At 50.2% G+C, this 13029-nt stretch overlaps 9 non-coding genes across 9 annotated transcripts; all 9 read right to left on the bottom strand.

Annotated features, from left to right (window-relative positions):
* Positions 1-1160: 1160 nt before the first annotated feature.
* Positions 1161-1276, bottom strand: LOC138268805 (U5 spliceosomal RNA). Its single transcript, XR_011200104.1, has one exon. It is a non-coding gene; the product is annotated as a U5 spliceosomal RNA (small nuclear RNA).
* Positions 1277-2557: 1281 nt separating this feature from the next.
* Positions 2558-2673, bottom strand: LOC138268940 (U5 spliceosomal RNA). The gene has a single exon (XR_011200224.1). It is a non-coding gene; the product is annotated as a U5 spliceosomal RNA (small nuclear RNA).
* Positions 2674-3955: 1282 nt separating this feature from the next.
* LOC138268909 (U5 spliceosomal RNA) lies at positions 3956-4071 on the bottom strand. The gene has a single exon (XR_011200199.1). It is a non-coding gene; the product is annotated as a U5 spliceosomal RNA (small nuclear RNA).
* A 1281-nt stretch (positions 4072-5352) lies between these two features.
* On the bottom strand, positions 5353-5468 carry LOC138268835 (U5 spliceosomal RNA). Its single transcript, XR_011200134.1, has one exon. It is a non-coding gene; the product is annotated as a U5 spliceosomal RNA (small nuclear RNA).
* A 1281-nt stretch (positions 5469-6749) lies between these two features.
* Positions 6750-6865, bottom strand: LOC138268938 (U5 spliceosomal RNA). Its single transcript, XR_011200223.1, has one exon. It is a non-coding gene; the product is annotated as a U5 spliceosomal RNA (small nuclear RNA).
* A 1282-nt stretch (positions 6866-8147) lies between these two features.
* On the bottom strand, positions 8148-8263 carry LOC138268937 (U5 spliceosomal RNA). Its single transcript, XR_011200222.1, has one exon. It is a non-coding gene; the product is annotated as a U5 spliceosomal RNA (small nuclear RNA).
* Positions 8264-9558: 1295 nt separating this feature from the next.
* LOC138268897 (U5 spliceosomal RNA) lies at positions 9559-9674 on the bottom strand. Its single transcript, XR_011200188.1, has one exon. It is a non-coding gene; the product is annotated as a U5 spliceosomal RNA (small nuclear RNA).
* Positions 9675-10955: 1281 nt separating this feature from the next.
* Positions 10956-11071, bottom strand: LOC138268936 (U5 spliceosomal RNA). Its single transcript, XR_011200221.1, has one exon. It is a non-coding gene; the product is annotated as a U5 spliceosomal RNA (small nuclear RNA).
* A 1281-nt stretch (positions 11072-12352) lies between these two features.
* On the bottom strand, positions 12353-12468 carry LOC138268935 (U5 spliceosomal RNA). Its single transcript, XR_011200220.1, has one exon. It is a non-coding gene; the product is annotated as a U5 spliceosomal RNA (small nuclear RNA).
* Between the last annotated feature and the right edge of the window lie 561 nt (positions 12469-13029).

The raw sequence follows: 13029 nt of genomic DNA, 5'->3' as shown, positions 1-13029 counted from the left end.
AAAACAGCCCAAACGTTCAAGGCCCCTGCTTCAAGTAGAGAAAGAAAAAATGGTGGACCGTTTTCAGGGTTCTGTCTGGGCATATGCAAATTTCGGTGGCACTCGCCTCAGCTGATTGGCCAGGGTGAGTCTGCTGGGCAGGGAAAAGGGAAAGCTAGAGGCAGGCTGTAAGTGAAGTGGGCGCACAGGGAAACGTTTTCCTATAGATTGTGTGTATTGAATGCCACTGATGCCACAGTAAGGCTTTGCAGCGCTAATAGTATTCCCATTAGACACCACCCAGGTACGCAGCAGCAGGCAGGTGAAAATAAGGGAATACCGAGCAGAAGCTGAGGTATCAATGGTAAATGCTGGCTTTTTTTCTCCCTGCAATGCTTTCCTGACACGGTTATCTTCTGGTAGATTTTGCCAGACATTTGTGTGCAGTGTCAAAGCAATTAGACAGAATGTTGAACCCAGTTCTGCTGCAAAAGAGTGCTGCTTACCTTCCCATGGCCTCAGAGGCAGCACACTTTAAAGCAGCTCGGCCTGCTTGTATCACTATCCCTTTCGGTTGGAGTCGCTCTCTGGGCCTTTTGTCTCCATGATAATTGACCCTTTCCTGCAATAACCATACCATCCAAATGCAGTGGGCCACCACCATGCTCCAGAACAAGTCATGTGCTTTCAGGCACATCCTCTAGCTGAGCCTGAATCTAAAAGGATCTAGCTAGCTAGGCCAGAGTCACAAGCCAGACACCCCCTTTCAAAAGAATCTGAGAGGGAGCCAGCCCGGGACTAGCCATCTTTACACCCCCCAAGGCACCCAGAACTAGCCTCCTGTATACCTCCAAGGGCACCAATAACGGGCAAGCCCTATGAAAAGCACAGCCTGAGTGTTGGTGGCCACCTGTGAAAAGTAGGGTGACCCCTGGCCTGCTGGCAGCAGAGATGTTGGGAGCAGAGACAATCTAATGCCTGCTGTCGTGATGATTCAAGACAGCCAAGAAAAGCAGCCTCACGCTCCGCAGAAATTCTTTCCCATGAGCCACCTGGCCTATGCAAATGAGTAGACAGCAGGCCTCAGAACAAAACACCAACTTCCTCTGGCAAAGGAAACAGCAGACAGCCCACAGGTGTACCCCAACTGCTAGCACTTTTGTCTTCAACAAACGATAAACAGCCTCACCTATGGCAAGGCCTCAAAAAATTGAATGAAACTCGTAAACGTTCCTCTCCACGGAAATCTTTAGTAAAAGGCGAAAGATTTATTCGTTTTGAAGATAAACCCGAGTGTGTTACAAGCTGAGCCTAGCAGGGCATGTGGCGCCACAAACAGAGACCCTGCCATTGCGAGGGCGAGGGTCCGAGAGGTGGTTTTTCGCCCTACTTAACAGGGCAAGAACCACAGGGGAGAGCAAAACAGCCCAAACGTTCAAGGCCCCTGCTTCAAGTAGAGAAAGAAAAAATGGTGGACCGTTTTCAGGGTTCTGTCTGGGCATATGCAAATTTCGGTGGCACTCGCCTCAGCTGATTGGCCAGGGTGAGTCTGCTGGGCAGGGAAAAGGGAAAGCTGGAGGCAGGCTGTAAGTGAAGTGGGCGCGCAGGGAAACGTTTTCCTATAGATTGTGTGTATTGAATGCCACTGATGCCACAGTAAGGCTTTGCAGCGCTAATAGTATTCCCATTAGACACCACCCAGGTACGCAGCAGCAGGCAGGTGAAAATAAGGGAATACCGAGCAGAAGCTGAGGTATCAATGGTAAATGCTGGCTTTTTTTCTCCCTGCAATGCTTTCCTGACACGTTCTCTTCTGGTAGATTTTGCCAGACATTTGTGTGCAGTGTCAAAGCAATTAGACAGAATGTTGAACCCAGTTCTGCTGCAAAAGAGTGCTGTTTACCTTCCCATGGCCTCAGAGGCAGCACACTTTAAAGCAGCTCGGCCTGCTTGTATCACTATCCCTTTCGGTTGGAGTCGCTCTCTGGGCCTTTTGTCTCCATGATAATTGACCCTTTCCTGCAATAACCATCCCATCCAAATGCAGTGGGCCACCACCATGCTCCAGAACAAGTCATGTGCTTTCAGGCACATCCTCTAGCTGAGCCTGAATCTAAAAGGATCTAGCTAGCTAGGCCAGAGTCACAAGCCAGACACCCCCTTTCAAAAGAATCTGAGAGGGAGCCAGCCCGGGACTAGCCATCTTTACACCTCCCAAGGCACCCAGAACTAGCCTCCTGTATACCTCCAAGGGCACCAATAACGGGCAAGCCCTATGAAAAGCACAGCCTGAGTGTTGGTGGCCACCTGTGAAAAGTAGGGTGACCCCTGGCCTGCTGGCAGCAGAGATGTTGGGAGCAGAGACAATCTAATGCCTGCTGTCGTGATGATTCAAGACAGCCAAGAAAAGCAGCCTCACGCTCCGCAGAAATTCTTTCCCATGAGCCACCTGGCCTATGCAAATGAGTAGACAGCAGGCCTCAGAACAAAACACCAACTTCCTCTGGCAAAGGAAACAGCAGACAGCCCACAGGTGTACCCCAACTGCTAGCACTTTTGTCTTCAACAAACGATAAACAGCCTCACCTGTGGCAAGGCCTCAAAAAATTGAATGAAACTCGTAAACGTTCCTCTCCACGGAAATCTTTAGTAAAAGGCGAAAGATTTATTCGTTTTGAAGAGAAACCCGAGTGTGTTACAAGCTGAGCCTAGCAGGGCATGTGGCGCCACAAACAGAGACCCTGCCATTGCAAGGGCGAGGGTCCGAGAGGTGGTTTTTCGCCCTACTTAACAGGGCAAGAACCACAGGGGAGAGCAAAACAGCCCAAACGTTCAAGGCCCCTGCTTCAAGTAGAGAAAGAAAAAATGGTGGACCGTTTTCAGGGTTCTGTCTGGGCATATGCAAATTTCGGTGGCACTCGCCTCAGCTGATTGGCCAGGGTGAGTCTGCTGGGCAGGGAAAAGGGAAAGCTGGAGGCAGGCTGTAAGTGAAGTGGGCGCGCAGGGAAACGTTTTCCTATAGATTGTGTGTATTGAATGCCACTGATGCCACAGTAAGGCTTTGCAGCGCTAATAGTATTCCCATTAGACACCACCCAGGTACGCAGCAGCAGGCAGGTGAAAATAAGGGAATACCGAGCAGAAGCTGAGGTATCAATGGTAAATGCTGGCTTTTTTTCTCCCTGCAATGCTTTCCTGACACGGTTATCTTCTGGTAGATTTTGCCAGACATTTGTGTGCAGTGTCAAAGCAATTAGACAGAATGTTGAACCCAGTTCTGCTGCAAAAGAGTGCTGCTTACCTTCCCATGGCCTCAGAGGCAGCACACTTTAAAGCAGCTCGGCCTGCTTGTATCACTATCCCTTTCGGTTGGAGTCGCTCTCTGGGCCTTTTGTCTCCATGATAATTGACCCTTTCCTGCAATAACCATCCCATCCAAATGCAGTGGGCCACCACCATGCTCCAGAACAAGTCATGTGCTTTCAGGCACATCCTCTAGCTGAGCCTGAATCTAAAAGGATCTAGCTAGCTAGGCCAGAGTCACAAGCCAGACACCCCCTTTCAAAAGAATCTGAGAGGGAGCCAGCCCGGGACTAGCCATCTTTACACCCCCCAAGGCACCCAGAACTAGCCTCCTGTATACCTCCAAGGGCACCAATAACGGGCAAGCCCTATGAAAAGCACAGCCTGAGTGTTGGTGGCCACCTGTGAAAAGTAGGGTGACCCCTGGCCTGCTGGCAGCAGAGATGTTGGGAGCAGAGACAATCTAATGCCTGCTGTCGTGATGATTCAAGACAGCCAAGAAAAGCAGCCTCACGCTCCGCAGAAATTCTTTCCCATGAGCCACCTGGCCTATGCAAATGAGTAGACAGCAGGCCTCAGAACAAAACACCAACTTCCTCTGGCAAAGGAAACAGCAGACAGCCCACAGGTGTACCCCAACTGCTAGCACTTTTGTCTTCAACAAACGATAAACAGCCTCACCTATGGCAAGGCCTCAAAAAATTGAATGAAACTCGTAAACGTTCCTCTCCACGGAAATCTTTAGTAAAAGGCGAAAGATTTATTCGTTTTGAAGAGAAACCCGAGTGTGTTACAAGCTGAGCCTAGCAGGGCATGTGGCGCCACAAACAGAGACCCTGCCATTGCGAGGGCGAGGGTCCGAGAGGTGGTTTTTCGCCCTACTTAACAGGGCAAGAACCACAGGGGAGAGCAAAACAGCCCAAACGTTCAAGGCCCGTGCTTCAAGTAGAGAAAGAAAAAATGGTGGACCGTTTTCAGGGTTCTGTCTGGGCATATGCAAATTTCGGTGGCACTCGCCTCAGCTGATTGGCCAGGGTGAGTCTGCTGGGCAGGGAAAAGGGAAAGCTGGAGGCAGGCTGTAAGTGAAGTGGGCGCGCAGGGAAACGTTTTCCTATAGATTGTGTGTATTGAATGCCACTGATGCCACAGTAAGGCTTTGCAGCGCTAATAGTATTCCCATTAGACACCACCCAGGTACGCAGCAGCAGGCAGGTGAAAATAAGGGAATACCGAGCAGAAGCTGAGGTATCAATGGTAAATGCTGGCTTTTTTTCTCCCTGCAATGCTTTCCTGACACGTTCTCTTCTGGTAGATTTTGCCAGACATTTGTGTGCAGTGTCAAAGCAATTAGACAGAATGTTGAACCCAGTTCTGCTGCAAAAGAGTGCTGTTTACCTTCCCATGGCCTCAGAGGCAGCACACTTTAAAGCAGCTCGGCCTGCTTGTATCACTATCCCTTTCGGTTGGAGTCGCTCTCTGGGCCTTTTGTCTCCATGATAATTGACCCTTTCCTGCAATAACCATCCCATCCAAATGCAGTGGGCCACCCCCATGCTCCAGAACAAGTCATGTGCTTTCAGGCACATCCTCTAGCTGAGCCTGAATCTAAAAGGATCTAGCTAGCTAGGCCAGAGTCACAAGCCAGACACCCCCTTTCAAAAGAATCTGAGAGGGAGCCAGCCCAGGAATAGCCATCTTTACACCTCCCAAGGCACCCAGAACTAGCCTCCTGTATACCTCCAAGGGCACCAATAACGGGCAAGCCCTATGAAAAGCACAGCCTGAGTGTTGGTGGCCACCTGTGAAAAGTAGGGTGACCCCTGGCCTGCTGGCAGCAGAGATGTTGGGAGCAGAGACAATCTAATGCCTGCTGTCGTGATGATTCAAGACAGCCAAGAAAAGCAGCCTCACGCTCCGCAGAAATTCTTTCCCATGAGCCACCTGGCCTATGCAAATGAGTAGACAGCAGGCCTCAGAACAAAACACCAACTTCCTCTGGCAAAGGAAACAGCATACAGCCCACAGGTGTACCCCAACTGCTAGCACTTTTGTCTTCAACAAACGATAAACAGCCTCACCTGTGGCAAGGCCTCAAAAAATTGAATGAAACTCGTAAACGTTCCTCTCTACGGAAATCTTTAGTAAAAGGCGAAAGATTTATTTGTTTTGAAGAGAAACCCGAGTGTGTTACAAGCTGAGCCTAGCAGGGCATGTGGCGCCACAAACAGAGACCCTGCCATTGCAAGGGCGAGGGTCCGAGAGGTGGTTTTTCGCCCTACTTAACAGGGCAAGAACCACAGGGGAGAGCAAAACAGCCCAAACGTTCAAGGCCCCTGCTTCAAGTAGAGAAAGAAAAAATGGTGGACCGTTTTCAGGGTTCTGTCTGGGCATATGCAAATTTCGGTGGCACTCGCCTCAGCTGATTGGCCAGGGTGAGTCTGCTGGCAGGGAAAAGGGAAAGCTGGAGGCAGGCTGTAAGTGAAGTGGGCGCGCAGGGAAACGTTTTCCGATAGATTGTGTGTATTGAATGCCACTGATGCCACATTAAGGCTTTGCAGCGCTAATAGTATTCCCATTAGACACCACCCAGGTACGCAGCAGCAGGCAGGTGAAAATAAGGGAATACCGAGCAGAAGCTGAGGTATCAATGGTAAATGCTGGCTTTTTTTCTCCCTGCAATGCTTTCCTGACACGGTTATCTTCTGGTAGATTTTGCCAGACATTTGTGTGCAGTGTCAAAGCAATTAGACAGAATGTTGAACCCAGTTCTGCTGCAAAAGAGTGCTGCTTACCTTCCCATGGCCTCAGAGGCAGCACACTTTAAAGCAGCTCGGCCTGCTTGTATCACTATCCCTTTCGGTTGGAGTCGCTCTCTGGGCCTTTTGTCTCCATGATAATTGACCCTTTCCTGCAATAACCATCCCATCCAAATGCAGTGGGCCACCACCATGCTCCAGAACAAGTCATGTGCTTTCAGGCACATCCTCTAGCTGAGCCTGAATCTAAAAGGATCTAGCTAGCTAGGCCAGAGTCACAAGCCAGACACCCCCTTTCAAAAGAATCTGAGAGGGAGCCAGCCCGGGACTAGCCATCTTTACACCCCCCAAGGCACCCAGAACTAGCCTCCTGTATACCTCCAAGGGCACCAACAACGGGCACGCCCTATGAAAAGCACAGCCTGAGTGTTGGTGGCCACCTGTGAAAAGTAGGGTGACCCCTGGCCTGCTGGCAGCAGAGATGTTGGGAGCAGAGACAATCTAATGCCTGCTGTCGTGATGATTCAAGATAGCCAAGAAAAGCAGCCTCACGCTCCGCAGACATTCTTTCCCATGAGCCACCTGGCCTATGCAAATGAGTAGACAGCAGGCCTCAGAACAAAACACCAACTTCCTCTGGCAAAGGAAACAGCAGACAGCCCACAGGTGTACCCCAACTGCTAGCACTTTTGTCTTCAACAAACGATAAACAGCCTCACCTGTGGCAAGGCCTCAAAAAATTGAATGAAACTCGTAAACGTTCCTCTCCACGGAAATCTTTAGTAAAAGGCGAAAGATTTATTCGTTTTGAAGAGAAACCCGAGTGTGTTACAAGCTGAGCCTAGCAGGGCATGTGGCGCCACAAACAGAGACCCTGCCATTGCGAGGGCGAGGGTCCGAGAGGTGGTTTTTCGCCCTACTTAACAGGGCAAGAACCACAGGGGAGAGCAAAACAGCCCAAACGTTCAAGGCCCCTGCTTCAAGTAGAGAAAGAAAAAATGGTGGACCGTTTTCAGGGTTCTGTCTGGGCATATGCAAATTTCGGAGGCACTCGCCTCAGCTGATTGGCCAGGGTGAGTCTGCTGGGCAGGGAAAAGGGAAAGCTAGAGGCAGGCTGTAAGTGAAGTGGGCGCACAGGGAAACGTTTTCCTATAGATTGTGTGTATTGAATGCCACTGATGCCACAGTAAGGCTTTGCAGCGCTAATAGTATTCCCATTAGACACCACCCAGGTACGCAGCAGCAGGCAGGTGAAAATAAGGGAATACCGAGCAGAAGCTGAGGTATCAATGGTAAATGCTGGCTTTTTTTCTCCCTGCAATGCTTTCCTGACACGGTTATCTTCTGGTAGATTTTGCCAGACATTTGTGTGCAGTGTCAAAGCAATTAGACAGAATGTTGAACCCAGTTCTGCTGCAAAAGAGTGCTGCTTACCTTCCCATGGCCTCAGAGGCAGCACACTTTAAAGCAGCTCGGCCTGCTTGTATCACTATCCCTTTCGGTTGGAGTCGCTCTCTGGGCCTTTTGTCTCCATGATAATTGACCCTTTCCTGCAATAACCATCCCATCCAAATGCAGTGGGCCACCACCATGCTCCAGAACAAGTCATGTGCTTTCAGGCACATCCTCTAGCTGAGCCTGAATCTAAAAGGATCTAGCTAGCTAGGCCAGAGTCACAAGCCAGACACCCCCTTTCAAAAGAATCTGAGAGGGAGCCAGCCCGGGACTAGCCATCTTTACACCTCCCAAGGCACCCAGAACTAGCCTCCTGTATACCTCCAAGGGCACCAATAACGGGCAAGCCCTATGAAAAGCACAGCCTGAGTGTTGGTGGCCACCTGTGAAAAGTAGGGTGACCCCTGGCCTGCTGGCAGCAGAGATGTTGGGAGCAGAGACAATCTAATGCCTGCTGTCGTGATGATTCAAGACAGCCAAGAAAAGCAGCCTCACGCTCCGCAGAAATTCTTTCCCATGAGCCACCTGGCCTATGCAAATGAGTAGACAGCAGGCCTCAGAACAAAACACCAACTTCCTCTGGCAAAGGAAACAGCAGACAGCCCACAGGTGTACCCCAACTGCTAGCACTTTTGTCTTCAACAAACGATAAACAGCCTCACCTGTGGCAAGGCCTCAAAAAATTGAATGAAACTCGTAAACGTTCCTCTCCACGGAAATCTTTAGTAAAAGGCGAAAGATTTATTCGTTTTGAAGAGAAACCCGAGTGTGTAACAAGCTGAGCCTAGCAGGGCATGTGGCGCCACAAACAGAGACCCTGCCATTGCAAGGGCGAGGGTCCGAGAGGTGGTTTTTCGCCCTACTTAACAGGGCAAGAACCACAGGGGAGAGCAAAACAGCCCAAACGTTCAAGGCCCCTGCTTCAAGTAGAGAAAGAAAAAATGGTGGACCGTTTTCAGGGTTCTGTCTGGGCATATGCAAATTTCGGTGGCACTCGCCTCAGCTGATTGGCCAGGGTGAGTCTGCTGGGCAGGGAAAAGGGAAAGCTGGAGGCAGGCTGTAAGTGAAGTGGGCGCGCAGGGAAACGTTTTCCTATAGATTGTGTGTATTGAATGCCACTGATGCCACAGTAAGGCTTTGCAGCGCTAATAGTATTCCCATTAGACACCACCCAGGTACGCAGCAGCAGGCAGGTGAAAATAAGGGAATACCGAGCAGAAGCTGAGGTATCAATGGTAAATGCTGGCTTTTTTTCTCCCTGCAATGCTTTCCTGACACGGTTATCTTCTGGTAGATTTTGCCAGACATTGGTGTGCAGTGTCAAAGCAATTAGACAGAATGTTGAACCCAGTTCTGCTGCAAAAGAGTGCTGCTTACCTTCCCATGGCCTCAGAGGCAGCACACTTTAAAGCAGCTCGGCCTGCTTGTATCACTATCCCTTTCGGTTGGAGTCGCTCTCTGGGCCTTTTGTCTCCATGATAATTGACCCTTTCCTGCAATAACCATCCCATCCAAATGCAGTGGGCCACCACCATGCTCCAGAACAAGTCATGTGCTTTCAGGCACATCCTCTAGCTGAGCCTGAATCTAAAAGGATCTAGCTAGCTAGGCCAGAGTCACAAGCCAGACACCCCCTTTCAAAAGAATCTGAGAGGGAGCCAGCCCGGGACTAGCCATCTTTACACCTCCCAAGGCACCCAGAACTAGCCGCCTGTATACCTCCAAGGGCACCAACAACGGGCACCAATAACGGGCAAGCCCTATGAAAAGCACAGCCTGAGTGTTGGTGGCCACCTGTGAAAAGTAGGGTGACCCCTGGCCTGCTGGCAGCAGAGATGTTGGGAGCAGAGACAATCTAATGCCTGCTGTCGTGATGATTCAAGACAGCCAAGAAAAGCAGCCTCACGCTCCGCAGAAATTCTTTCCCATGAGCCACCTGGCCTATGCAAATGAGTAGACAGCAGGCCTCAGAACAAAACACCAACTTCCTCTGGCAAAGGAAACAGCAGACAGCCCACAGGTGTACCCCAACTGCTAGCACTTTTGTCTTCAACAAACGATAAACAGCCTCACCTATGGCAAGGCCTCAAAAAATTGAATGAAACTCGTAAACGTTCCTCTCCACGGAAATCTTTAGTAAAAGGCGAAAGATTTATTCGTTTTGAAGAGAAACCCGAGTGTGTTACAAGCTGAGCCTAGCAGGGCATGTGGCGCCACAAACAGAGACCCTGCCATTGCGAGGGCGAGGGTCCGAGAGGTGGTTTTTCGCCCTACTTAACATGGCAAGAACCACAGGGGAGAGCAAAACAGCCCAAACGTTCAAGGCCCCTGCTTCAAGTAGAGAAAGAAAAAATGGTGGACCGTTTTCAGGGTTCTGTCTGGGCATATGCAAATTTCGGTGGCACTCGCCTCAGCTGATTGGCCAGGGTGAGTCTGCTGGGCAGGGAAAAGGGAAAGCTGGAGGCAGGCTGTAAGTGAAGTGGGCGCGCAGGGAAACGTTTTCCTATAGATTGTGTGTATTGAATGCCACTGATGCCACAGTAAGGCTTTGCAGCGCTAATAGTATTCCCATTAGACACCACCCAGGTACGCAGCAGCAGGCAGGTGAAAATAAGGGAATACCGAGCAGAAGCTGAGGTATCAATGGTAAATGCTGGCTTTTTTTCTCCCTGCAATGCTTTCCTGACACGTTCTCTTCTGGTAGATTTTGCCAGACATTTGTGTGCAGTGTCAAAGCAATTAGACAGAATGTTGAACCCAGTTCTGCTGCAAAAGAGTGCTGTTTACCTTCCCATGGCCTCAGAGGCAGCACACTTTAAAGCAGCTCGGCCTGCTTGTATCACTATCCCTTTCGGTTGGAGTCGCTCTCTGGGCCTTTTGTCTCCATGATAATTGACCCTTTCCTGCAATAACCATCCCATCCAAATGCAGTGGGCCACCCCCATGCTCCAGAACAAGTCATGTGCTTTCAGGCACATCCTCTAGCTGAGCCTGAATCTAAATGGATCTAGCTAGCTAGGCCAGAGTCACAAGCCAGACACCCCCTTTCAAAAGAATCTGAGAGGGAGCCAGCCCAGGAATAGCCATCTTTACACCTCCCAAGGCACCCAGAACTAGCCTCCTGTATACCTCCAAGGGCACCAATAACGGGCAAGCCCTATGAAAAGCACAGCCTGAGTGTTGGTGGCCACCTGTGAAAAGTAGGGTGACCCCTGGCCTGCTGGCAGCAGAGATGTTGGGAGCAGAGACAATCTAATGCCTGCTGTCGTGATGATTCAAGACAGCCAAGAAAAGCAGCCTCACGCTCCGCAGAAATTCTTTCCCATGAGCCACCTGGCCTATGCAAATGAGTAGACAGCAGGCCTCAGAACAAAACACCAACTTCCTCTGGCAAAGGAAACAGCAGACAGCCCACAGGTGTACCCCAACTGCTAGCACTTTTGTCTTCAACAAACGATAAACAGCCTCACCTGTGGCAAGGCCTCAAAAAATTGAATGAAACTCGTAAACGTTCCTCTCCACGGAAATCTTTAGTAAAAGGCGAAAGATTTATTCGTTTTGAAGAGAAACCCGAGTGTGTTACAAGCTGAGCCTAGCAGGGCATGTGGCGCCACAAACAGAGACCCTGCCATTGCAAGGGCGAGGGTCCGAGAGGTGGTTTTTCGCCCTACTTAACAGGGCAAGAACCACAGGGGAGAGCAAAACAGCCCAAACGTTCAAGGCCCCTGCTTCAAGTAGTGAAAGAAAAAATGGTGGACCGTTTTCAGGGTTCTGTCTGGGCATATGCAAATTTCGGTGGCACTCGCCTCAGCTGATTGGCCAGGGTGAGTCTGCTGGCAGGGAAAAGGGAAAGCTGGAGGCAGGCTGTAAGTGAAGTGGGCGCGCAGGGAAACGTTTTCCGATAGATTGTGTGTATTGAATGCCACTGATGCCACAGTAAGGCTTTGCAGCGCTAATAGTATTCCCATTAGACACCACCCAGGTACGCAGCAGCAGGCAGGTGAAAATAAGGGAATACCGAGCAGAAGCTGAGGTATCAATGGTAAATGCTGGCTTTTTTTCTCCCTGCAATGCTTTCCTGACACGGTTATCTTCTGGTAGATTTTGCCAGACATTTGTGTGCAGTGTCAAAGCAATTAGACAGAATGTTGAACCCAGTTCTGCTGCAAAAGAGTGCTGCTTACCTTCCCATGGCCTCAGAGGCAGCACACTTTAAAGCAGCTCGGCCTGCTTGTATCACTATCCCTTTCGGTTGGAGTCGCTCTCTGGGCCTTTTGTCTCCATGATAATTGACCCTTTCCTGCAATAACCATCCCATCCAAATGCAGTGGGCCACCACCATGCTCCAGAACAAGTCATGTGCTTTCAGGCACATCCTCTAGCTGAGCCTGAATCTAAAAGGATCTAGCTAGCTAGGCCAGAGTCACAAGCCAGACACCCCCTTTCAAAAGAATCTGAGAGGGAGCCAGCCCGGGACTAGCCATCTTTACACCCCCCAAGGCACCCAGAACTAGCCTCCTGTATACCTCCAAGGGCACCAACAACGGGCAAGCCCTATGAAAAGCACAGCCTGAGTGTTGGTGGCCACCTGTGAAAAGTAGGGTGACCCCTGGCCTGCTGGCAGCAGAGATGTTGGGAGCAGAGACAATCTAATGCCTGCTGTCGTGATGATTCAAGATAGCCAAGAAAAGCAGCCTCACGCTCCGCAGAAATTCTTTCCCATGAGCCACCTGGCCTATGCAAATGAGTAGACAGCAGGCCTCAGAACAAAACACCAACTTCCTCTGGCAAAGGAAACAGCAGACAGCCCACAGGTGTACCCCAACTGCTAGCACTTTTGTCTTCAACAAACGATAAACAGCCTCACCTGTGGCAAGGCCTCAAAAAATTGAATGAAACTCGTAAACGTTCCTCTCCACGGAAATCTTTAGTAAAAGGCGAAAGATTTATTCGTTTTGAAGAGAAACCCGAGTGTGTTACAAGCTGAGCCTAGCAGGGCATGTGGCGCCACAAACAGAGACCCTGCCATTGCGAGGGCGAGGGTCCGAGAGGTGGTTTTTCGCCCTACTTAACAGGGCAAGAACCACAGGGGAGAGCAAAACAGCCCAAACGTTCAAGGCCCCTGCTTCAAGTAGAGAAAGAAAAAATGGTGGACCGTTTTCAGGGTTCTGTCTGGGCATATGCAAATTTCGGTGGCACTCGCCTCAGCTGATTGGCCAGGGTGAGTCTGCTGGGCAGGGAAAAGGGAAAGCTAGAGGCAGGCTGTAAGTGAAGTGGGCACACAGGGAAACGTTTTCCTATAGATTGTGTGTATTGAATGCCACTGATGCCACAGTAAGGCTTTGCAGCGCTAATAGTATTCCCATTAGACACCACCCAGGTACGCAGCAGCAGGCAGGTGAAAATAAGGGAATACCGAGCAGAAGCTGAGGTATCAATGGTAAATGCTGGCTTTTTTTCTCCCTGCAATGCTTTCCTGACACGGTTATCTTCTGGTAGATTTTGCCAGACATTTGTGTGCAGTGTCAAAGCAATT

The sequence above is a fragment of the Pleurodeles waltl genome, chromosome 12 (genome assembly GCF_031143425.1).
Source record: "Pleurodeles waltl isolate 20211129_DDA chromosome 12, aPleWal1.hap1.20221129, whole genome shotgun sequence".
NCBI classification, from domain to species: Eukaryota; Metazoa; Chordata; class Amphibia; order Caudata; family Salamandridae; genus Pleurodeles; species Pleurodeles waltl.
This window is presented reverse-complemented; position numbering and strand designations above follow the sequence as displayed.